General features: G+C 47.1%; 1 protein-coding gene across 2 annotated transcripts in view; it reads right to left on the bottom strand.

Moving 5' to 3' along the window:
* LOC147115257 (prostaglandin reductase-3-like) overlaps positions 1-26,534 on the bottom strand; it is a 60,335-nt gene that overhangs the window by 21,951 nt on the left and 11,850 nt on the right. Inside the window, exon 2 of one of the 2 annotated variants that reach the window (XM_085993651.1) lies at positions 17,612-17,705. The exons of the other annotated variant lie outside the window; for it this stretch is intronic. The gene's annotated coding sequence lies outside the window, so the exon portion shown is untranslated. The remainder of the gene's footprint in view (positions 1-17,611; positions 17,706-26,534) is intronic. 2 annotated transcript variants of the gene reach the window in all.

Genomic DNA, 26,534 nt, shown 5'->3' with positions numbered 1-26,534 from the left:
CGTAAGAGGAAGATAATGCACAAGTAGTCACAAGGGTAGCCACTTGGGTGCTGTGATGTATTGTATTTGGACCAGCCATCCTTGTCATGGTATCAAACAGATTTGATGGCAAGCTGTTGAAGTTGTGGCCTGTGTCATTTTGCAAATGGGACTTCCAGATTGAGGGCTTAGGGTGACTTGCAATTGTCAGTATGGTGGTCAGAGTGATAGGAATCCGTAGGTTCTTGTCCATTGTCGATGCTCTGGTAAGAAGGTGCGAGACAAAAGTGTCTGATTGTGCAGGCTAAGCAAATCTGGCCAAGATGAATACGCCCCTTGCATCCCGGGCAGCAATGTGGTCGCGCTCTGGCGCCTTCTGGCCTGTGCAGCTTCAGGTGGGTGAGCAGCAGCTTGGTGCTCCTGTTGTTGCTGCTGCTGTTGGTGGTGCTGTTGTTCAGGGTTCTGCTGCTGCCACGGCTGGTCTTCGTTTGAATCTGATGTCAAGGAGGAAAGGAAATAAATGGTTCCCATGCTTCTGCTATATACCTCAGTTGAGGAAGCGCTCAGCCAAGGTGGGGAGAGGGGTTTCCCAGGAGGTCACACTGGAGATGGATCTCTGGCTCCAAACTTCCACAACAATGGGTATGCCTGCTAAAAGTCCCCCCAGACCTGAGACAACAAAGTTCTGCCACCTGCAAATGATGATTGCTGAAAACTCCTTTTTAATGGTGGAGCTGCAGCTGTTACTAAGCAATCCACTTGTGAGGCCGCCATGATTACCTGGCGTGTTCCAGAGGAGACGTGTAGGATGGGGGAATGTCTAAAAATCAGAACGACCTCTCAAAATTGGATTATAGAGGCAATTAAGTGGTGGTTAAGGGTCTTAAGGGCCTATCCCGCCTCTTGGAGGCAGGATGGAAACGGGGTCTGAAACCCCGATTCTGGGAAAATTGCTCGGAGGCGGGATGGAGGCGGGATCGGGCCCACCCACCATTTTTTTGCAATTTTAACACCTCACACGCCTCCAATCCCGCCTCCTTGGGCCTGGCAAAATCGAGCCCTGAGTGTGTAAAGGAGCTGAATTAGGGTCAAATATGAAATGAAACTTGGAAAATTTGAGCTGTATTAATTAGAACAGAGGAAATTAGTGGAGATTTGATAGAAGTGTTTAAAATTATGAAGGAATGGGGCAGCGTGGATAGAAACATGACTGTTTAAAGCGATTGACAGTTCTGCAACAAAGGGACATAGATACAAAATTAAATGTAAGAGATTTAGGACAGAGAGCAAGGGAGTTTTTTTTTTTTTTTTTACAGAGAGGGTTGTGAGACCAGGTCAACATTTAAGAATAGGTTAGATAGGTGGCTGTAGGAAAGGGGAACCGAGGGACATGTGAGCCGAGTGGACTACTGCTCACGCAGAGGAGAAACACCAACGTGGACTGGTTTGGTCGAACAGCCTGTTTGTGAATTATAATCCAGGAGGGGTTTCAAGAGGGAGCCAGACCCGTTCCTGACTGGGGCAGAGATCGCATCATATAGAAGGCAAGTGTCTTTATAGAGAATACTCGGTCTGTGCGATCTCCTGGACTGGTTTCGATTGTCCGAGGGACTCGGAGAGGAATTTTCCACAGTACATTTTCCCCTTATTGGCCCTGGGTTTTTTCCCTTTTTTTTTTGGCTCTCCCAAGAGATTACATGGTTGCGGGAGAGGGAAGATAACAGGGGGGGGGGGCGGTGGGGGAAGAAGTGTTTAGTCATGATACTCCGGCGATCATGCGTGTTGGGCAGGCTTGATGGACCAACTGGTCTATTCCGGCCCGTCAATTTGTAATTTCTGTGTCATTTAGGATAAGCGAACTGAACTATCATCAATGTAAGAGTTAGTGTAAGGCCGCCACGTTCGGGTCAGTATAAGGGAGCTGAATTAGTGTCACAGAATGCCATCATTATCTCAGAGGCAACCTTTGGCGCAGTGGTAGCGTTCCTGCCTCTGGATCAGAAGATGCAGGATTCGAATCCCCCTCCAGACAGTCCTAGCAAGTGGAGTTGGAGTTCTGGGTTTCTCTCCCCCCCCAGCTCATCGTATGGGTTGTGGGACCCTCCTGCCGTATAGGACTACCCACCCTATCGGCTGGTCTAAAGATGGTTATGGCGCATGGAAGGAGCGTTAATGTTGTTAATCAGTCTGAGAATCCTTCCCCAAAGGGAACAGTGAGAAGATTATCTCAAGGTGCCTCAGACTTAGTTGTGTGTTAATTACAAAAAGTATTCAAAAAGGCGTATCTCAAGTGTGGGGGCTGGAATACAAGAGCCTTGGTCAGACCCCATCTGGAGCACTGTGTTCAGTTCTGGGCACCGCACCTCAGGAAGGACACACTGGCCTTGGAGTGGGTGCAGTGGAGATACACTAGAATGATACTGGGGCTTAAAGGGTTATATTATGTGGACAGGCTGCATAAACTTGGTTTGTATTCCCTTGAGTTTAGAAGGTTGAGGGGTGATCTAATTCAGGTGTTTGAAATGATAAAAGGATTCAACAGATAGATCGAGAGAAACTATTTCCTCTGGTGAGGGATTCCAGAACAAGGGGGCATAACCTTAAAATTAGAGGAGTGAAATAAGGAAGCCCTTTTTTACACAAAGGGTACTGGAAATCAGGTACTTGCTCCCCCAGGTGGCTGTTGGATGCTGGGACCATTGAAATTTTCAAGACTGAAATTGATAGAATTTTAACGAAAGGTCATAGACCTGAAACGTTGGGCTCGATTTTAATAGCCCTGATGAGGCGGGTTTGGAGGCGGGTCTGTTGGGAAAATCGGGAAAAATGGCTTCAGACACCTGACCCGTCTCCATCCCGCCCCCACCTGATTTTCCTGAGTGTCTGTTTAGCTGCTCCCATCTGACCCGTCTCCAACCGGTGGTACAGGTAGTTAAGGCAGTTAATAGCCTGTTAACTGCCTTGATAATCCTATTTTTATAGTGGGTTCCTATTTTCCTGCTTCTGGCTCCTGTTTCCCGGCTAGTCAGAAACAGGCCAGGTTCAAAGAGACGAGTTGCTGGAAGACATGATTTGTAGTCATTGGTGGAGCGCTTTAAACATGCCCCTGAAACATGGCTGACATTCAAATGCAACAACTTTGCTGTTGTAGGTATGGGATAACATTTTGCACATCTACTGACCTTCTGACTGTTCAAGCTGACACCCATCTGCAGTGTGTCATGAATGGAATAATTTCAGGCCACTTCGACTGTGTGCTTGCGAGATTGTTACCTCAAATGAAATCTATAACAAGGGGATGGGAAACATTTATGTTCTCTCATCCTGGTCCTCATAATCGAGGGAGTAGCAGCCACGTGGCTCACTACAGATCTTCCTGGGAAGAGGAGTAGGAGGAGGACGAGGGGAGCCTTGCATGCCCTCTTGTTACCAATGCAGCATCCCTCCAGTTCACTGCTGCCCGTCAACCAGGGTATGCACACTGCCATGCCACATTAGCATAAGCTGACTCTTCAACCATAGGTGGCCACCATGCTGACTGGGATGCTGCACCTGCTTAGACGCCTTTGGCGGGCATCCTCTGGGTTTGGGAGCCTGGGAGGGCTCATCAACAGTCTGCTCTTCCTGCAGCTGTGCAGGGGCTCAAACGGCCATCTCAGTTGCCTCTGCAAAGTGGGTCTCTGACTGAGGGCTCCGCAGTGGCATGGTCATGTGAGTGCTTTGAGAGGAGCCCACACTTCCTTCTGTCCTGCGAACAACATCCCTCTCATGGGTCAGCCGCACCTCAGTACTGGCAAGTGGCAGGGGAGCACCTTGCTGCACTTCAGGGGGGCCATGAGGACCCGTATCTGCACTGGCAGTCCTCCTCAAAAGGACATCCATGAAGCTTTGGTCTCTCTGCTCAATAGCTGCCCATCGCTCCTCCAGAGATGTCATTCTATTCTGAACAGTCACCATGTTTCCTGACTCTGGCAATTTATTTCCTCCATGGCCATAGCCATCCTTTCCACGGAGGTATCCATCCTTTCCACGGAGATTGCCATCCTATCCATGGTGGTGCGTTCATGCGCCATTGCCTCCACCACGGCAGTGCTGATGTTAGAGATGGACTCCTCCATTCTCTCCACATTCACACTAACCCTGGAGGCAAACCCTCCCAGAGACACCAGCACTTGTTCCAGTATTTCACAAACTGCTCTTTTTCTGGATGGCCCCAGAGGCACAGCGTCTGCATGCAGCTCAGCAGAGCTAGGAGAGTCCTGCGACCTCTGAGGAGGACTCTCCAGAGATGTCGCTGTCTCCACCATCTGCTGATGCTCACTTGTGCGCTGTGATAGACCAGGTGGCAACACTACTCTAACTCGCAATGGCCCCACCGAGGTGTGCGTTGCTGCGCTGGTGCTGGGTGTGCTGAGTCCTGGTGACACTGGTCCCTCAGAGGCTTCAGGTTCCTCTGAGGAGATGTCCAGGTCTTTGTCCTGGATCGTGGCGGGGCGGGGTGGGGGGGGGGGGGTGCTCGATGGTCCTGTGGGAGAATAAAGGCTTGAATTAGACATCTGATATTGGTGTAGCAGACACATCCTTTTGAGCAGATGATACAAAGCGATTCTCTATGAACATCATATTCCATTGCTTTCTGAGAGGGATGAAACTCTATTATGTCACCAGCTTCCTCTAGTGTGCCCGTCTCACCATCGCCCACTTCCAGGTCCTCGCCACCTCCAACAATCTCGTTTGCTGCCTCCTCAGCACTGGTCAATGTTGCAAGGGTAGGTGTTCCTCCTCCAGTCATTGCTCTCTCCCTCTATCTTTTCCTGCAAGGAGGGACACAAGCGGAGTTTCAACCACAGTGATGGAGTGAGTGTGAATAATCCCTACCATAGAAGCTTTGAGTGAGACGAAGATGGGGTAAGGTGCCAAGAGGAAGGTAGCTCCCTGTGCGTTGTTAGTTGTTGTCACTGCATGACAGTGAGAGCGAGTCTAAGGGGTGCATAGGCAGGATGCTGAAGTGATTCAGTGCAGAGACAGCGATGGATAGGAAAGGGTGCAAGGGAAGTAAGAGTAAGGTGGGATGTGAAGGAGGAGGCTTCCAACGCAGAGTGCAGGTGATGAGAAGAGAAGGAAAGCAGAGTGAAGGCATGTGCGATGGGATACTCACTTTTGATGTTCTCAGAAGATCATTAAACCTCTTGCGGCACTGGATCCATGAGCGTGCATAAATGGACCTTGCACTCACCTCCTGAGCAATGCGCAGCCAGGCTGCCTTGGTCTGCTGAGGAGGCTTCCTCCGGCCATCAGGAGGGAAGAGAATCTCCCTGCGCCCTCTGACAGAATCAACAAGAACTTGGAGGGATTCATCATTAAACCGAGGAGCTGCCTTGCCTCTGGAAGAAGTCATAGCTGTGAAAAGAAGTGCAGGAAACCACAGTGGAAAGACTCAGGCTGGAAGGCAGCTTTAAAAGCAGCTGCTATTATGACGTCATCAGAGGCGGCCAGCCGACCCGATCCCACTCATTGGACCGGCCAGCGCGCCTCCAGGAAATTAACAAGGTACTTTAATAAAAATCGCAACTCTGCAGCTGATCCCGCTGGAAGCGGCTCCCGAACCCGCCCACCACGCAACCCGACTCCAACCCGCCTCGGGAATTAAAATCGAGCCCGTTAACTCTGTTTCTCTCTCCACAGATGCTGCCTGGCCTGCTGAGTGCTTCCAGCATTTTCTGTTTATGTTTCAGATTTCCAACACCCGCAGTATTTTGCCTTTGATAGATTCTTGTTTGGTTAAGGGTATCAATGGATAGGGATCAAAGGAGTTGAGGTACAGATCATCCATGATCCAATGGAATCCAGTTCCCTTATAATGTTGGCTCAGTGACTCTTTTGGACTATTTCTCGTAGCGCTATTTAAATACGATGGATGGATTTCAAAATTGATCCCAAATCTTTTTATATACTGTAGTTAGTTTTTTTTTAAAGGGTCCTGATGGCAGGATTCTTGTAGTAAGGGCAGCCCGTTTTATCTCTGTAATGAAGGTAGCCATCCTCAATTATTAATCCATTGTACCGCTGTATAACCATCCTTGCTTAATTAGTAATATAGATACACTAAAATATTTACTGAACACATGAGGTGATGTAAACATAGTACACATGAATAAAAATATTGTTTAATGATCTGTAATTGACTTGGGGAATTTACAATTACCTGCATTCCTATTTGAAGTATTTGCGCAGTGCCTTATAGGGACAAGACAGGTTAGCAGTCAAGCATCACATCCATGCACCGAACCCCAGAATACCTGTGACATTTTCTGACCCGATACTATGAAAAGTGCAATATGAAGGGGGGATTAGTAGTGCAAAAGGTTTGAACATGAGCCTGGTTTTAAGACTTTAGTTTGAATTCAGCCCTAACTGAATGAAGGTCTCCTTTCTGTGCTAGCTATAACAACAACAACATGTATTTATACAGCACCCTTAATGTAATAAAACATCCTGAGGCACTTCACAGGAACGTTATGAAAATTTGACACCGAGCCACATAAGGAGATATTAGAACAGACAACCAAAAGCTTGGGCAAAGAGGTAGGTTTTAAGGAGCGTTTTAAAGGAGGAAAGAGAGGTAGAGAGGCGGAGAGGTTTAGGGAGGGAATTCCAGAGCTTGGGGCCTTGGCAGCTGAAGGCACGGCCGCCAATGGTGGAGCAATTATAATCAGGGTTGCTCAAGAGGGCAGAATTAGAGGAGCGCAGAGATCGCGGCGGTTTGTCAAGCTGGAGGAGATTACAGAGATACGGAGGGGGCGAGAGGCCATGGAGGGATTTGAAAACAAGGATGAGAATTTTAAAAATCGAGGCGCTGCTTAACCAGGAGCCAATGTAGGTCAGTGAGCACAGGGGTGATGGGTGAATGGGACTTGGTGCGAGTTAGGACACGGGCAGCAGAGTTTTGGATGAGCTCAAAGTTTATGGAGGGTAGAACGTGGGAGGCCAGCCAGGAGTGCGTTGGACTAGTCAATATTGTCCCCAATGTGAAATTAATTTCAACAAAAATGCTCAGTTCAATTTCTCGTTACATTTCAACAACCCAAAAACTCCCAATTGGCACAAAATTCCAGTGCCTCCCAGAAAGTCGATATGAGTGTGAGAACTGGAGATTTCAATCTGGATGCTGAGAATAGTGTGAGTAGAGGTAGGTTTACTCTGCATCTGGGCACGTAGGAACCTCTGATACTGATGCTGGATACTCAAAGTAAAAAAAACGGTTCCAAACTGTCACAGGGTTAATTAAACCCAAGTGTGTCAGCTGTGGCTCAGTGGGCAGCACTCTCGCCTCGGAGTCAGAAGGTCGTGGGTTCAAGCCCCACTCCAGAGACTTGAGCACAAAAGTCTAGGCTGACACTCCCAGTGCAGTACTGAGGGAGTGCTGCACTGTCTGAGGTGCCATCTTTCAGATAATACATTAAACAGTCTGCTCTCTCAGGTGGACATAAAAGATTTATTTCGTAGAAGAGCAGGGGAGTTCTCCCCGGTGTCATGGGCCAATATTTATTCCTCAACAAACATCACTAAAAAAAAAGATTGTCTGGTCATTATCACATTGCTGTTTATGGGAGCTTGATGTGTGCAAATTGGCTGCCACGTTTCCCTACATTACAACAGTGACTATACTGCAGAAGTCCTTCATTAGCTTTAAAGCGCTTTGGGACATCCTGAGGTCATGAAAGGCGCTATAGAAATGCAAGTCTTTCTTTCCTCACACAATAGGCACACAACATCCAGCACCCTCCCCTCAAGAAAGGCAGCAACATGATTGTTGTTTCCTCAGGAGTTTGACTGTCACAAGGTTAATGAAACCCAAGTGGAAACGTTCTTAACGTGTGGGTAGTTACACACCACTCAAAACATAAGCCACCATCACAATTCTTTCCGATGAGCTTGCCGTCTTGTGCTCACTCCCATTATGATGGACAAAAAAAATCTGCTGCCGACTGCTTGGATTTAATAGCCAGCAGCAAGTTTTGTCCAGAAGATAAAGGGAAGCAATCACGACGTTGCTATCGAACCAAAGAGCTGGCCTCTTGCCAAGAGTTGAACTGGAGTGGATTCTGACCGTCTCCCGAACCCCAGGTTTAGGTTACTTTTTGCAGTTGCTCCTCAGTATCCGTTACTATTTTGTAATATATTTTGCTTCAATTTTACGAGAGGGGTTTATTCCGCTTTGTGGAGGGGAGGAGGAGGTTGTAATGGCAGCAGCTGTCAATGTGGACATTACTACCAGTATGCTCCATGTCCTTGGTGAGCAATAACACTCCCACAAGAGGATTAATGATTGTTACGTAATTACTGCAGGTTTATTGAGAAATATCATGCAGTTAATTACTAGGAAATTCTATATCCAACATAAAACTTTTAACTTCCCAACCACTCTTAAAATTCATCTCTCTTGATACACATACTGATTTCTTTCACATTTCATAGGAGAGGATGATTTAAGAGGGCTCCGTGCTTTATGTTAAATGGCAATTTGTTTCCCAAAACTGGACAGGCTCTCATTCCTCCTTTCTGTCTCCTAGAATAACAGGATGAGATAGTCAGTCTATTGTGCTGGTCTCTGTGCCATTTAGCCTGGAGAATGAAATCGGACTGTTGGTCAGTCGAAACAAACAGGTGTGGTGTGCTCAGTCCCATCAACTTACAAAATGGCCGCCTTGGTAGGGTAGCAGCAACAACTTGCATTTATATAGCGCCTTTAACGTAGTAAAACGTCCCAAGGCGCTTCTAGGAGCAATTATCAGGCAAAATTTGACACCGAGCCACGTAAGGAGATATTAGGACAGGCGACCAAACGGTTGGTCAAAGAGGTCGGTTTTAAGGAGCATCTTAAAGGAGGAGAGAGAGGTAGGGAGGAGGAGAGGTTTAGAGAGGGAAATCCAGAGCTTAGGGCCTTGGCAGCTGAAGGCACGGCCGCCAATGGCGGAGCGATTGAAATCAGGGATGCTCAAGAGGCCAGAATTGGAGGAGCACAGATATCTCAGAGAGTTGTAGGGCTGGAGGAGTTTACAGACATAGGGAGGGGCAAAGCCATGGAGGGATTTTACAATCGAGGTGTTGCCGGACCGGGAGCCAATGTAGGTCAGCGAGCACGGGGGTGATGGGTGAACGGAACTTGGCGCGAGTTAGGATACGGGCAGCAGAGTTTTGGATAAGCTCAAGTTTATGGAGCTTGTAAAATGAGAGGCCGGCCAGGAGCACATTGAAACAGTTGAGTCTGGAGGTAACAAAGGCATGGATGAGGGTTTCAGCAGCAGATGAGCTGAGGCAGGGGCGGAGAGGGACGATGTTACGGAGGTGGAAGCAGGCAGTCTTGGTGATGGAGCGGATATGTGGTCAGAAGCTCGTCCCAGGGTCAAATAGGACGCCAAGGTCGCGAACGGTCTGGTTCAGCCTCAGACAGCTCAACATTGGGTGAAGGCGGTCACTGAAGCCCCCTCCAGATGGGCCTCACTGCTTCGTACCTTCTCCGTGGAACCGATGAAATAACGAGAGCAAGCCGTCCAGTTTTATAGACGGGCAGAGTTCCCACATGTGCGAGAAGCAATTGACAGAGCAGATGTGGCCTCAAAAGCCACATGGCAGCCCCCTCGACTTCATTAATGGGAAAGAATTTCGTGCAATAAACATCCAGCTAGTGAGTGATACTAATCGTCTCATCCTGCACATTAATCCCCGCTATCCAGGAAGCTATCCTGACACTTTTATCACGTGACAATGCACTATACCAGGCTTGATGACTCAGAGGTTGGTTGGTTGGTGATCAGGGACATCCCCTGAAGTCATGGCTTTGGACTCCAGTAAGACTTTCACAGACGGGGGGGGAAACAAGTGTAAAGAAACACCTGGGACGACAAGAATTTTAATAGAGCAGCCCATTGGCATTTTGAACTCTTGTTTTAGCCCATCACCCCTGTGCTCGCTGACCTACATTGGCTCCCATTTGAGCAACACCTCGATTTTAAAATTCTCATCCTCGTTTTCAAATTCCTCCAAGGCCTCGCCCCTTCCTATCACTGTAACCTCCTCCAGCCCTACAACCCTCCGAGATCTCTGCGCTCCTCCAATTCTGGCCTCTTGCGCAACCCCCGATTTTAATCGCTCCGCCATCGGCGGCCGTGCCTTCAGCTGTCCAGGCCCTCAGCTCAGGAATTCCCTCCCTAAACCTCTCCGCCTCTCTCTTCTTTAAGACACTCCTTAAAACTTACCTCTTTGATCCAGCTTTTTGGTCATCTGCCCTAATATATGTGGCTCGGTGTCACATTTTGTTTGATAACACTCCTGTGAAGCGCCATGGGACATTTTACTACGTTAAAGACGCTATATAAAATGTAGGTGGTTGTTGTTGTTTGTTTGAGGTACCTTGATAAATCTGGCGGAGGAGCCCCGAATGTAGTCCAGCAAGTGTCTCTACAATCACTGTGGTTGGCTGTATTCTGCATATTATCACCATGTAGAAAGGATTAGTCCTTCCTGAAGCTGAAGAGGATAATGCTGATTAAGATGAAGATGAGGGAGCAGGCCTTCCATCCCCACATCAGGAGGAGGGCGCACAAGAAGGAGAGGAGGTGACGTATCTGCCTGTAGCCAGAGAAACGATGCAGTAATCTACAGCGGAGTGCTTTTGCTAGGCTAGCCAACCCTCCCAGATTGCCTATGGGTCAAACAATTTTTACTTTGCAGAATAAATTTCACCAAAGGTTTCTAACAATTTCCTACACTCTAACTGCAGTTATTTCTTACCACTGTGTCTACCCTTTGTGCCAGCTGCCTTACGCGTTCTATCTTCTAATCTACTACTTCTTCTTCAAGATGCTCCCTGAGTGATGTACGGTCGAGAGGTGGGTGGCTGAGAAGGTTCCTCTTGAGCTTTTGAGGACAGAGGTGACTCTTGTCTCAGTGATGCTGCTGTCCCTGAGGGAGCCATTTCTGGTTGCCATTCTCTTGCATTGTCAAGGAGGCCTGGGCCCAGGTCTGATGCTCCCTCGGGTGTTGGCCTCAAAGGGAGAAGTAGGCGCACTGTCCCTATCAAATGAGACAGCAACATCTATTACCACTCCTTGCAGTCCATTGATGAAGGGCAGTTGCTCAGAGGTGCTACTGATCAGTGTCATATCAGACCAAATACAGTAGTCCCAATCAAGTCTTAGAAGACCTGTGAAGGTGTTGAGTTCAGGCTGGCCCTCAAAGTATCTATTACAGTAGTGGTGGAAGACACTTTGAAAAACCATTAATGTCCTTCGAAGCTCCTTCTGCACCTTGCTGCTGCAGATTCTCCTGGCCGGTCATTCACACCAACGAGTTCTGCTGGTCATGAGAAACTTCCTGCAATGTGTTACTGAAGCGTGCCGTGGACTCCTCCCACCTCTTCATCATTTCGACCGTATGTATGGAAGCCATCTCCACTGCCTTGTATGTGAGATCAATGCTCCTGAACCATTCTTCTTTTGATTTCTGGGGGCCCCCAGATCTGGAAACCTAGGCTCTTCAGCCAGGAAAGAAAGACTTGCACTTACATCACGCCTTTCACGGCCTCAGGACGTCCCAAAGCACTTTTACAGCCAATTAAGTGCTTTTCGAAGTGCAGTCGCTGTTGTAATGTAGGAAACACGGCAGCCAATTTGCGCACAGCAAGCTCCCACAAACAACGATGTGATAATGACCAGATAATCTGTTTGTGATGTTGGTTGAGGAATAAATATTGACCTCAGGAGCAAGCGGAAGCCAAGCGCAGGCAGCGCAAGGAGCGCACGTCAACCCAAGCACCCCACCCACCCGCCCCTTCAAGCACCATCTGCCCCACCTGTGACAGAGTCTGTAGGTCCCACATTGGACTCATCAGTCACCTGAAAACTCATCTTTAGTGTGGAAGCAAGTCATCCCCGGTTCCGAGGGACTGCCTAGGAGAGAAATATTGACCAGGACACCAGGGAGAACTCCTCTGCTCTTTTTTGAAATAGTGCCGTGGGATCTTTTACATCTAACTGAAAGGGCAGACAGGGCAGTGGTTTAAAATCTCACCCAAAAGACGGCACCTATGACAGTGCAGCACTCCCTCAGTACTGCAGCAAAGTGTCAGCCTAGATTGATGTGCTTAAGTCCCTGGAGTGGGACTTGAACCCACAACCTTCTGACTCAGAGGCAAAAGTGCCACCCACAGAGCCACAGCCAAGAAATTTGTTTCTGCACTTTCCATGGCGGAATGGCACACTCCCCCTCTTCTACTCTCAGGTTCTCCTGCTCACTAGTGCTCAGCGCTTCACCCAGTGAAACTTTTCTAGTTTACTAACTGCTTCCCTCCCGGGCTGCTGCTGGGGCAGGCAAGATGCCGTGATGGAGTTGGTGAGAATTTTGCAAACGTTTTGAGCCCAGTTGTTCATTGGAATGGCTGGCCTCTTCCACCAAATTACTCCCATGGATTTTAAAAGCACAGAAGCTTGTTTAGGTGCCTTATGTGACTCCTTGAAGAAACAGTAGCTGAGTGCATGGCCACTGCTACACTTCCGACAATCCACAGAAATCTGAAATGACCTGTCCTTCTCCTTGCTCTGCCTACCTCAGTGTCAGCTGTGGCTCAGTGGGCAGCACACTCGCCTCTGAGTCAGGAGGTTGTGGGTTCAAGTCCCACTCCAGGGACTTGAGCACATAAATAAAGCTAGGCTTACACTCCAGTGCAGTGCTGAGGGAGTGCTGCACTGTCGGAGGTGCTGTCTTTTGGATGAGACGTTAAACCGAGGCCATGTCTGCTTTCTCGGGTGGACGTAAAAGATCCCATGGCACTATTTTGAAGAAGAGCAGGGGAATTCTCCCCGGTGTCCTGTCCAATATTTATCTCTCAACCAACATCACTAAAACAGATGATCTGGTCATTATCACATTGCTGTTTGTGGGACCTTGCTGTGTGCAAATTGGCTGCTGCATTTCCTACATTACAACAGTGACTACATTTCAAAAGTACTTAATTGGCTGTAAAGCTCTTTGAGACGTCCAGTGGTCGTGAAAGGTGCTATATAAATGCAAGTGTTTCTTTTCTTTTTCTTTACTAACCTGATCTTGGCAACTTGCCCCTTATTTCCCCATCTCATACAGACTCTCCTGTTTGTCTCCGTACCAGCTGCAAAGCCTACTCATCCAATGGTTTCCCGATTGGTATTCCTTTTCCAGTTGCACGACTTGTTACTGGTTATGCGCTACCTTTTCTTCCTTCGATGAGATAACCCAGACTTAAAGGAATGTGATTAGCAAGGATATTTCTTTTCACTCACTTGTCAGCATGCATATCATTGTTACCAGACTTGCAGATGCAGGCTCTCTTCAAACACCTGTCCTTCAAGACTAACAAAACCCATTGTGCCAGGTAATACGAGATCTCATTGTGATTTGGAGATAAGATGGTGCATTATTGTTTCCAAAGTTTCCCTGCGAATAGCTCAGTTTTCCTGTCATCCAGGCAATGACACCAAGAGGACAGGAGAGGTAAGGAGGTGAGTCATGCCTCCATCGCTCCTATAGGACATTGCCTTCACTAACTTTTCCCCTTAGTAGAGGGGTCAATAACCAGGGGGCATAGTTTGAAGGTAAGGGGCAGGAGGTTTAGAGGGGATTTGAGGAAAAACTTTTTCACCCAGAGGGTGGTTGGAATCTGGACCGCACTGCCTGAAAGGGTGGTAGAGGCAGGAACCCTCACATTCAAGAACATTTGGATGAGCACTTGAAACGCCATAGCATACAAAGCTATGGACCAAGTGCTGGAAAATGGGATTAGAATAGACAGGGCTTGATGGCCGGCGCGGACACGATGGGCCGAAGGGCCTCTTTCTATGCTGTATAACTCTATGACTAACTTGACCCATCCTTGTGAGGCCATTAGGCCTTCCTGCACTATGTGTGGCAGTTCTTGGGGTGGTAAAGGCCATGCTCACTGCCACCGTCATCCATGAAGTCTGTGCCACCCTCTTATGGGGCATTTTGTCTTCAGTCTTTAAAAACATAATGACCCGGGTTTTGTGGTAAGTGGCAAAGGAACGGCGCTCGCTGTTCGCTACTCTGACAGCTGCCCACAGACTTTTTGTGGGCCTTTGAGCGGCAATTTCCTGTCATTGGGTGTCTGATCCAGCGTGGCGCCCCCTACAGGGGATCTGTGGTGTCTGTGAGCAGGTAAAGCAACAATGTGGCTCTTCAACCAATCAGATTGAAGAATCCTCAGGGGCGATTTTTAACCCTACTCGCTCAGCAGAAACCTGGTGGGTGGGCAGTTAAAATTGCCCCTGGCTCTTACCTGTCCGAAAGCCGCCATGATCGCAACATCTGCAATTTTAACCTGCTCTCCTGCAGGCAGCAAGGACAGGCGCCCGGAGCCAACAGGGTCCTTCTTTACATATGCATGTTGCGGCCTGATGACATCATTGAGACCCGACTGTAATTTTAACTCAGGCCTGAGCAGGGAAATCCACCTGGGCCCAGTCTAAACTAGGAATTATAAATTAGCATATTTAATTCATTATAAAATCATGTACAGATATGAAATAAAGAGAGGGAAAGAAAGGTGGGATTAAGAGAAAGAGATAAAAAAGGCAGAAAGAAAAAGTTTTTAAAAATTTTAAACCTCCGACAATAATTAAATTCTGAAGGAATGAGACTCCACACTTGTAAAATTAAATTTTCAGGGCTAGAGAGGTTGCTTGGCAGTAATTAAGACTTATCACACCGTTAAAAATTCACTTACTCCTGAATGCACCAGCCCTAACTTTTTCTGGCGTGTTTAGTTGGTAACTCGTGGGTAAGTAATACAACTTCACGCTCTTACATGGATTTCAATGCCAAGTCTATCGGCGAGGTACCAGTATAACACAGCTTGCGGAGGAGCAGGGTAACTCAGACAGCAACTTCTAGCTTTCTGTGTTTGGCTGCTAATGTGCGGACTCCAGCGCACTGATAACCTCACTGTTATCCTTATCACAAAATCCATGTCATTCTCTTCTGGTCCTTATTTCTGCTAAAAGAACAACCACATCGGTAAATGTGGGAGCCCTTCCTACTCTTGTACCTCCATTGTTCTACTGCTCAATGCCAAAAAAAATGCCTGTGCCCCTTTAATCAGCTGCAGTATTTAAACACTCAATTTCCTGACATCAGTAGTAGGCAAAATGCTAGAATCTATTATTAGGGATGTGGTAACAGGGCATTTAGAAAATCATAATATGATTAGCAATAGTCAACATGGTTTTACGAAAGGGAAATCGTGTTTGACAAACCTGTTAACAGTTGTTTGAAGATGTAACTAGTAGGATGGATAAGGGGGAACCAGTGGATGTAATGTATTCGATAAGGTGCCACACAAGAGGGCCGCGATTTCACCAGCCGTGGTGAGTCTGGTGCAGACAGTGGCCGCCGTCTCCGCACCCGCCTTCATCCCGCCTCCTCCAAGTGATCTTGCCCTGATTGGGCTTGTTAAGCCCGCCCTGCGAGGTTCCCGGTCAATTAAAAGAATTATGGAGGGAGTCAGAGCATGCAGGGAGGTTCTCTTCCCTTCCCGTGGGCGGAAGAGACCTCCCCAGGAGATCAACGCAGCCTGTTTGCACATTGCACAGGAGGACACAAGCAGGAATGCTGTCAGGAGGACCTGGCTGCAGTGGCGCAAACCTTTCAATGATCACAGTAGATCACGAAATGTTACTGCAAAGCCACACTCAACCTCATCCTGCTGTGCCACCCATCACATCCCATCACTCTGCCTTCCCTACCCTACGCCTGCACATCCTTACTCACACCAACTTAACTTGCACCACCACCCATCCCTCTCTACCTATATTATCGCTTCCCCTCAACCTAGCCACCCCTCACACTCACCCTCATCCTAGTCCAATCATACCAACTAACAACACACAAGGGTAGGCACTTGGGTGTTTTAGCCAATGGTCGTGTAAACTTTCTGTTAATGTGCTGTCAAGCATTGAAATCCTTATTGTCACCACTTTGCCTTCTTGGACAGATTTGTGTGCACCTTTGAAAGTTCCAGTGAATGGTGAGACATAACGTTCCCTCCCCACCCCCCAGTGGTGATGAGTGTGAAAGGAATGGCTTGGACATTGTAGGGATGCTTTATGGTGCTGGTGTGGGGTGGTGCAGACCTGGTGCATCATGTGGCAGCCAGGGTGTACAGTGTTAAGTGAAACAAATCTCGACATGGTGAGGCCATCCCTGCCCTCCCGGGCAGCAGTGTGCACAGGTAATGATGCCCTGGGTCCAGTGCAGCATCAGTTGATTGTGGAGAAGGTTGGCGTGGATGTTGGTGCTGCTGGTGTGCCCGGTGCTGCTGGTGTGCCCGGTGATGCTGGTGTTGGGGCTGATTGTGTTGGGTTTCTGAGGACCAAGGTGAAAGTTTTTCAAGTGCACCGATGCTGATGGAATAGATGGCAGGTGAGGTAGAGATGACAGAAGTAATCTGTCAATGTTGAGATAGGTTGTTCCAAGGAGGTGACAGTGGATAGAGAGATTACTCCAAACACTTCAAAAATGCATAAAGCTCAAAAGTGGGTTCCAAATCATTAATGCTCCAGCTTCTAAGATTGGGAAGTGAACAGCTGTGAAATGGTAGGTTTTATACCACTTTTGCAGCTTTCACCTATTCACAGCAATCCACAGTCATTGAGAACCCGACACACTTACCTGACGTGATAGCTGCTCTCCGGGAATCTCGATGAAAACCTGGTAAAATGGTAATTACATGGAAAAATGGTTCTTAACTACCTTTTAATAAGCTTATAACTATCTAAATTGGCTGACCCGCCGCTTGGTGTCGGGTCTGTTCAGGATGACAGACTCGACACTTGGGAAACTGACAAGGAGGCGGGTTTACATCGGGATACCGACCCGCTGTCAATCTTTGTGATTTTGACAGTGGACCCGCCTCCAAACCCACACTCTGAGCACCGGCAAAATTCAGCCCGAGGTTATTACACAAAATTAGGGCTCATGGGACTGGGGGTAATATATTAGCATGGATTGAGGATTAATTAATGGACAGAAAACAGACAGTAGGAATAAATGGGACTTTTTCAGGTTGGCAGGCTATAATTAGTGGGGTACCGCAAGGATCAGTGCTTGGATCTCAGCTATTTACAGTCTATATTAATGACTTAGATGAAGGGACTGAGTGTAACGTATCCAAGTTTGCTGACGATACAAAGTAAGCTGTGAGAATGGAAAAAAGGCTGCAGAGAGATATAGACAGGTTGACTGAGTGGGCAAGAACATGGCAAATGGAATACAATGCGGGGAAGTGTGAAGTTATCCACTTTGGTAGGAAAAACAGAAAAGCAGAATATTTTTTGAATGGTGAGAGACTGGGAAATGTTGGCATTCAGAGGGACCTGGGTGTCCTTGTACATGAATCACAGAAAGTTGACATGCAGGTACAGCAAGCAATTAGGAAAGCAAATGGTATGTTAGCTTTTGTTACATAGGGATTAGAGTGTAATAATAAAGAAGTCTTACTACAATTATACAGGTGATTGGTGAGGCCACACCTGGAGTACTGTGTACAGTTCTGGTCTCCTTACCTAAGGAAAGACATACTTGCCTTAGAGGGAGTGCAACGAAGGTTCACCAGACTGGTTCCTGGGATGAGAGGATTGCCCTATGAGGAGAGATTGAGCAGACTAGGCCTAGAGTCCCTAGAATTTAGAAGAATGAGAGGTGTCCATTAATTAATCCTCATAGTTACCCAACCCCGCACAGCCCACTTCTACCTCCTGCCCAAGATCCACAAACAAGACTGCCCTGGTAGACCTGTCGTTTCAGCCTGTTCTTGCCCCACGGAACTTATCTCTTTCTATCTCAACTCTACTTTTTCTCCCCTTGTCCAGTCTCTTCCCACCTACATCCGCGACTCTTCTGATGCTCTCCGCCACTTTAACAGTTTCCAGTTTCCTGGCCCCAACCGCCTCCTTTTCACTATGGATGCACAATCCCTCTACACCTCCATCCCCCACCAGGATGGCCTGAGGGCGCTCCGCTTCTTCCTTGTACAGAAGCCCAACCAGTCCCCATCCACCACCACCCTCCTCCACCTAGCTGAACTTGTTCTTACATTGAACAACTTCTCCTTTGACTCCACTCACTTCCTCCAAATTAAAGATGTTGCTATGGGAACCTGCATGGGCCCTAGCTATGCCTGCCTTTTCATGGGATATGTGGAACATTCTTTGTTCCAGTCCTACTCAGGTCCCCTCCCTCACCTCTTTTTCCAGTACATTGATGACTGTATCGGTGCCATTTCCTGCTCTCGCCCTGAACTAGAAAATTTCATTCACCTTGTTTCCAATTTCCACCCTTCCCTCACCTTCACATGGTCCATCTCCGACTCTTCCCTTCCCTTCCTCGACTTCTCTGTCTCCATTTCTGGGGATAGGTTATTGACAAACATTCACTATAAGCCCACTGACTCCCACAGCTACCTGGACTACACTTCCTCCCACCCCGCCTCCTGTAAGGACTCTATTCCATTCTCCCAGTTTCACCGTCTCCGCCGCATCTGCTCTGACAATGCCACCTTCCATATTAGTGCTTCCGACATGTCTTTCTTTTTCCTCAACCGAGGATTCCCCTCTACCATGGCTGACACGGTCCGTTCTATTTCCCGCACTTCTGCTCTCACCCCCTTCCCCTCCTTCCCAGAACCACGATAGGGTTCCCCTTGTCCTCACCTTTCACCCCACCAGCCGCCACATTCAACGGATCATCCTCCGCCATTTCCGCCACCTCCAGCGTGATCCCACCACCAAATACATCTTCCCCTCACCTCCCCTTTCAGCGTTCCGAAGGGACCGCTCCCTCCGCGACACCCTGGTCCACTCCTCTATCACCCCCAACACCCCTTCCCCGTCCCATGACACCTTCCCGTGCAAGTGCAGGAGATGCAACACCTGCCCTTTTACCTCCTCCCTTCTCACTGTCCAAGGCCCCAAACCCTCCTTCCAGATGAAACAGCGATTTACTTGTACTTCTTGCAATCTAGTATACTGTATTCGCTGCTCACGATGTGGTCTCCTCTACATTGGGGAGTCCAAACGCAGATTGGGTGACCGTTTTGCGGAACACCTCCGTTCAGTCCGTAAGCATGATCTCGAGCTTCTGGTCGCCTGTCACTTTAATTCTCCGCTCCACTCCCACTCTGACCTCTCTGTCCTCGGCCTATTACATTGTTCCAACAAAGTTCAACGTAAGCTCGAGGAACAGCACCTCATCTTTCGATTAGGCACTTTACAGCCTTCTGAACTCAACATCGAGTTCAACAATTTCGGACCATAACCTCGGCCCCTATTTTTTTCTCACATGGCAGCTGTTGATGATTCTGCCATTGCCATTTACACTTCCTCTAGACCCATCTTTTATTTCTTAACTTGTCCCATTACCATCTCCTTTTGCCTTGCACCATCATCCCTTTTGCCATTTAATCTCTCCCGCCTTCCATCCTATCACAGGCCTTCCCTTTTGTTCTTTCCTCCCCTCCCCACTTTCCCTGCCCCTACACTTGCTTAAAAACCTGTTCCATCTCCAACTTTTCCCAGTTCTGACGAAGGGTCATCGACCTGAAACGTTAACTCTGTTTCTCTCTCCACAGATGCTGCCTGACCCGCTGAGTATTTCCAGCATTTTCTGTTTTTATTTCAAAATTCTTAAGGGGCTTGACAGGGTAGATGCTGAGAAAATGTTTCCCCCGGTTGGGGAATCTAGAACCAGGGGTCACAGTCACAGAATAAGGGGTCGTCCATTTAGGACTGAGATGAGGAGAAATTTCTTCCCTCAAAGGGTTGTGAATCTTTGGAATTCTCTACCATAGAGAGCTGTGGATGCTCATTTGTTGAGTATATTCAAGACAGAGGTCGATACATTTTTGAGAACGAAGGGAATTAAGGGATATTGCGGGAAGGTGGAGTTGAGGTAGAAGATCAGCCATGATCTTATTGAATGGCGGAGCAGGCTCAAAGGGCCGAATGGCCTACTCCTGCTCCTATTTCTTATGTTCTTGTGTTTCCTCCCACACTGTGATGATAAACCAATAAGCAGTGGTTTTATCACTGTCATTCCACACCACCCAAGAAACTTGAGTGCGTTAGCAGCGGACGCACGTGGGCAGATAGAAATCCTGCACCACTGCTAAGCCAACAATGGAAGGTGGGTCTAGCCCTTTACAGTCTAGGCTGTTCAAACCTGTATGCATAGGTTACTTATTAATGAACCTGTAATTAAAACATAGAAGCAGAGAGACTTAGGGAGTCCAAGTGCAGACATCACTATAAGCTAGTGGACAGGTACAAAAATAATCAAGAAGGTCAATGGATTGTTGGCCTTTATCTCAGGGGGCAGGAATTCAAAGGGGTGGAAATTAAGGGGGTGATTTTGCCAATGGGGACGTGATGGAGGCGGGACTGCTGCTTGTCGGGTTTTAGTCCCGCCTCCATCGACATCCGGCCAACCCACGCTATTTTACCTTGATTTACCTTGTTAAGCCCGCCCAGCGGGCTTAGCAGGCCAATTAAGGGAAAGCCGGTTACTGGTGACGTCAGCGAGTGACGTTTCATCTGTCAAGAGCTTTTGACAGATGAATTGTCATCGTTTGAGAGCTCTGTGAAGCTGTCAAACACTGACAATCTGTCTTCTAAGTTGAGTCCTGGGACACAGGCTTACTTAGAGATCTGTCCTGAGCAGAAAGCAGAAGGCTGATGCATTTGAGAATGCAGCGGCCATTCTGCTTTCCCTGCTGATGAGATGAGGGACTCCCGAGACCTGAAGGGATGAAGTCTGGAGGAAGAAGGAAAGGTAAGTAAAGCTTTTAAAACACTTAAGACTCACCTCACACACTTACCTCTGCACACATGCACCCATCGCTCACCTGCATCTCGGCCAATTTATAAATCAATCAATCCAATATTCCATAGCGAAGTCAACTAATCACCCTTGTGCATTCCCTTAGTGCCTGTCTTCCGTGTGTCTTTGCCTGTCCTCGTGCTCCTACGAAGTGCTACCCCAGTTTCTGCATCATGGCATCTCAGCCCCTCCGACCCCCACAGACCCACGGCTCACCTCGCTGACCCTGGCGAGGTTCGGAGCCATCGGGAAGCCCGCACTTTAGGGCTCAAAATAGGGATTATCCAAAAAACTGCCTGTTATCTACCTGTTAACAGGCAGTTAATTGGCATTAATCCCCTTCCCGCCTGGGGAAGGCAGCTCCCAGCGCGGGTCGGGTACCCGCCACCTGGGAAGATGGCACGGAGGTGGGTTGGGGGCGGGATGGGCACCCGCCCCCAGATTCTGCCATTTTCCCGGCAGCCCCGCCTCCATACCCGCCTTCCCAGGGCTGGCAAAATCGCCCCCTATGTTACAGTTATAGAATGGTCTGGTTAGACCCCATTTAGAGTACTGCATTCAGTTCTGGGCACCACACCTCAGAAAGGATATATTCGCTTTGTTGGAGGTGCAGTGAAGATTCACCAGAACGATACCTGGGCTAAAAGGGTTAAATTATGAGGATAGGTTGCATAGACTAGGCTTGTATTCCCTCGAGTACAGAAGATTAAGGGACGATGTGATTGCGGTGTTTAAGATGATTAAAGCATTCGATCGGGTAGATAGAGAGAAACTATTTCCTCTGGTGGGGGGAGTCCATAACAAGGGGGCGTAACCTTAAAATGAGAGCCAGGCCGTTCAGGGGTGATGTCAGGAAGCACTTCTTCACACAAAGGGGAGTGGAAATCTGGAACCCTCTCTCCCAAAAAGCTGTTGAGGCTGGGGGGGCCAACTGAAAATTTCAAAACTGAGATTGATAGATTTTTGTTAGGCAAAGGGTATTAAGGGTTACGGAAGCAAGGCGGGTAGATGGAGTTAAGAGACAGATCAGCCATGATTTAATTGAATGGTGGAACAGACGTGAGGGGCTGAATGGCCTCCCCCTGTTCCTATGTTTATTTGTACTTCTTTAGAGAAGATTGACTTCTAGGAAAATATAACTAATTAAAAACTGTTTTATATTCACATTGACACACATCACTAGTCATTTTTTAATTATCTGAACTACAGTAATATGTTTCACAGCCTGTGAAATATATGCAACCAAACATCACAAGATCAGTTAATTATAACGTCATCTTTCAGTTGCAGTTTTAGAAGTATTTGAGGCTGGTTCATAAAGTTGAAGCGTACTAAATTGATTTACACTTTTCAAATACACTACTTCTTTTGTAGCTCTGACAAAAGGGATTTTCTTATAAGTCTATTTTACTACCATTATTAATCGTCAAATGTAACCTTTGATGGTAATTTACATCACTGCGTCCTTGGGCTACGAACTGAAATATAACTGGCCTTAATAAAGTCGTGTGATAAGTCACACTACAATCTACAAGCTGGTGTCATCCCATTTACCCTCTTCTTCCCCATTTTCATGAAGGCCCATAACATTCACTGCAACAATACAACTCTGTGCTTAGCCACACAAAGTGGAGAAAGCTGGTCAATGTTCAATTTTTCTTTGCTTTTGTGTAATATAAACTTAATACTCTGCCCTGGCTACCGACCATAGAGAACATCTACCAGAAACGCTGTTTACGGAGGTCACTGACCATCATCAAAGACCCTACCCACCCCAGCCACAGTCTGTTCGTCCTCCTGCCATCTGGGAGACGCTACAGATGCATTCGCACCCGAACGACCAGATTTAGGAACAGCTTCTTTCCCAGGGCTGTCATCCTACTGAACTCCACAAATAAACTCTAAAGCCTGCACATCTGTCAATGCACTTTATTATGATTATGTTTATGTATTACAAGCCAAATGAATGTTGAATGTTAAATGTCTTAATCTAAATGTACACTCTCGGGAGCCGCAAGCCTACATTTCGTTGTACTGCACTTGTGCACTAACAATGACAATAAAGTTGATTATTATTATTATTTCAGATCAGAACGATGAAGAGCCGGGATCTCCTTTGACGATTCCTCTCTATGACCTGCATACAGTAATTGGGTTGAGGATCTATTAAAAAATAGCTAGGGTAGAAATCCAATTTTCTTTTACATTTTCCATCCATTTCCCCCTTTTCAGGCCCCTGCAGCTCCCTCCCGCTGCCCTGAACCCACCATGGAGGACGGGATGTGTAATACCCATGGACTTCCTTCTCTGCGGGAACTGATAGCGCTGCTCTAAGATTGGCCAATAGTCCTTCTGATCAGCGCTCCTTGTTCAGAAGCCCTGGAAGTCTTGTCTCAAACTACAAGGGGGTTTCAATCCCCTTCCATTCATGGGCTGACCTTGCACCCATGACAACATGAGCAGGGGAGTTCTCCCCGGTGTCCTGGCCAATATTTATCTCTCAACCAACACCTAAAAACAGATTATCTGGTCACTCTGAGTCAGAAGGTTGTGGGTTCAAGTCCCGCTCCAAAGGCTTGAGCACATAAAGCTAGGCTGACACTCCCAGTGCAGTGCTGAGAGAGTGCTGCACTGTCGGAGGTGCCGTCTTTCGGATGAGACATTAAACCAAGGCCCCATCTGCTCTCTCAGGTGGACGTAAAAGATCCCATGGCACTATTTCAAAGAAGAGCAGGGGAGTTATCCCCGGTGTCCTGGCCAATACTTATCCCTCAACCAATATAACAAAAACAGATTATCTGGTCATTATCACATTGCTGTTTGTGGGACCTTGCTGAGTGCAAATTGGCTGCCACGTTTCCTACATTACAACAGTAACTCCCCTTCAAAAGTACTTCATTGGCTGTAAAGCATTTTTGAGACGTCATCTGGTGGTCGGGAAAGGCGCTATATAAAAGCAAGTCTTTCTTTTTCTTTTTTTATCACATTGCTGTTTGTGGGACCTTGCAGTGCCCAAATTGGCTGCCGTGTTTCTCTTCGTTACAACAGTGACTATACTTCAAAAGTACTTAATTGGCTGTAAAGCGCTTTGGGATGTGCTGAGGTTGTGAAAGGTGCTGTGTAAAGGCAAGTTCTTTCTTACTTTCTTTCTTTGTTCAGTTTACTATGGAGAACTACAAGCTGTAAAGTGACTTTCCTTTGAATTACACTGGTGCCAGCCATTCAAGTTTGTCAGCTATAACTTGAGTATGTTTCACCAGTTCTCGAGCAAGCTGTCAATCAGAGCATCTGAGAACATAAGATCATAAGAATTAGGAGCAGGAGTAGGCCATACAGCCCCTTGAGCCTGCTCCGCCATTCAAAAAGATCATGGCTGATCATCGACCTCAACTCCACTTTCCCGCTCAATCTCCATATCCCTTGATTCCCCTAGAGTCCAAAAATCTATCGATCTCAGCCTTGAATATACTCAAAGACTGAGCGTCCACAGCCCTCTGGGGCAGAGAATTCCAAAGATTCACAACCCTCTGAGTGAAGAAATTCCTCCTCATCTCAGTCTTAAATAGCCTACCCCTTATCCTGAGACTATGCCCCCTAGTTCTGGACACTCCAGCCAGGGGAAACCACTTCTCAGCAGCTACCCTGTCAATCCCCTTCAGAATCTTGTATGTGAAGCATTCATGGGCGGGTGAAGGTGAGGACGAACGACAGTGCCCGTCTCTGGTCTGTTGTGCCCACACGATCAGTCCACTGACCACAGTGGGCCATTGGCAGCAGTAATGGAGAAGCCCATGGCATGGAGTGGCCCTTACACCCAATTGAAAGAGGTCCTATGGTGACAAGTGACCTTGTGCAAAGGTCAAGAGGGGAGGGCCACAAAGTGGGAAGAAAAAGGTGGGAATTTAGCAATGGTGATTTTTTTTTTTTAAAGAACAGCTGTTGCTCTCATTTTGGGATTTGGCAGCTGACAGTTTAAACCCAGTTCATATATAATCGTGTTCCATTGAGATCCATGTGTTCCAGTTCGAAGCATAATTTTTAACAGGTTGCCAAAACTGGATGCAATGTTTCTTATGCAGACACAGTTGATGTCATAAGTATGAAATGATTGAAATATTAATAACTGTCACAAAATAGCAAAAGTGTGCCTAGACCACATAAAGTCCTGTTGTGGCCACTTCAGTTTTATCCTGCATAGAGTCTGAACTGAAGATTATGGGAATTACAAGCTATCAATGGCAGAAACAAGTCATATTAAGAGCAATATAATATAATCTATGCTGCCACTCCCAAGATTTATAGTTCTCTGCAGTATGTTGGATCAAAAGTTTTTCTTTTTAAAGTGAACATTTGTGTTAATCAATGTGTCAGTGTTGGGAAGGGGCACTCAAGCCAACATCAAGCCCGCTCACATCAACACAGGTCAGATACAGAATAAAGCTCCATCTACCCTGCCCTAATAATGTGCTTTAACTCCAACTATAGGAAGAGCACCCCATATTGTACATCAGTGTGACTATTTCCTCTTGCATGCCAGCTGCCCTAGTGGCCTCTCCGAGATTACCAAATTAGTGCCAGTATTGTCCGTGCCCACTAGGAACTGGATAGGGACTGCCCAAACTAATTTCGCCTATCACAACAATAACTTGCATTTATATAGCACCTTTAACGTAGTGAAACATCCCAAGGCGCTTCACAGGAGCGATTATCAAACAAAATTTGACACGGAGCCACATAAGGAGATATTCAGACAGGTGACCAAAAGCTTGGTTAAAAAGGTAATTTTTAAGGAGCGTCTTAAAGGAGAAGAGAGAGGCAGAGAGGTTTAGGGAGGGAATTCCAGAGCTTAGGACCTGGGCAGCTGAAGGCACAGTCACCAATGGTGGAGCGATGAAAATCGGGGATGCGTAAGTGGCCAGAATTGGAGGAGCGCAGAGATCTTGGAGGGTTGTAGGGCTGGAGGAGGTTACAGAGACAGGGAGGGCCAAGGCCATGGAGGGATTTGAAAACAAGGATGAAAAATTTTAAAAATCGAGGTTTTGCAGACTGCGAGCCAATGTAGGTCACCCTGGCTTCCTGCGGGGCGGCGGGGGAGGTATACTAGAGGGGCATGGACACTCTACTAATGTATTGCAATAGCCACTATTTTAGAATTAATTACATAAAACTTTTAAAGAAGGCATAGAAAATTGATTAGATCAAGGCAAGAGTGTTATCAGCCCTAGATTAGCTAATAGCACTGTTAAAATTCTCTGTATAATTACTGAGACGTATTGCACTTCAAACCCTTATTGCATTGTCCTATCTGTGTTTCTTTCTTTCAATGTATTCTGCCCAATGCTGGTGTAATTTATAGTCATTAATACTAATCAACTGTTGCAAAGTAAACAAGTTCAAAGCAAATACTGATCTACAGTAATTGTTTATTATTCAAAATTATGATTAATAAATCTATATTTTTAAAAGAGATCTAGGGCCATATTTTCCTGTTGTTCATTAATTTCAGCGAAAGGATAAGCATGCACAAAGAGTGATTCAATACCAGTGGAAAGTGCTAATGAATTTCATCCGTATGTTACTTTAGGATTACTGCTTTGGGTTTATGGAAAACTAGAAAAAAAGTTGCCAAAAAA

Source organism: Somniosus microcephalus, chromosome 7 (assembly GCF_052327205.1).
Source record: "Somniosus microcephalus isolate GS21.2 chromosome 7, FLI_Smic_1.0, whole genome shotgun sequence".
NCBI classification, from domain to species: Eukaryota; Metazoa; Chordata; class Chondrichthyes; order Squaliformes; family Somniosidae; genus Somniosus; species Somniosus microcephalus.
Note: the sequence above shows the minus strand (reverse complement) of the source record. Positions and strands in the feature narration are given on the sequence as shown.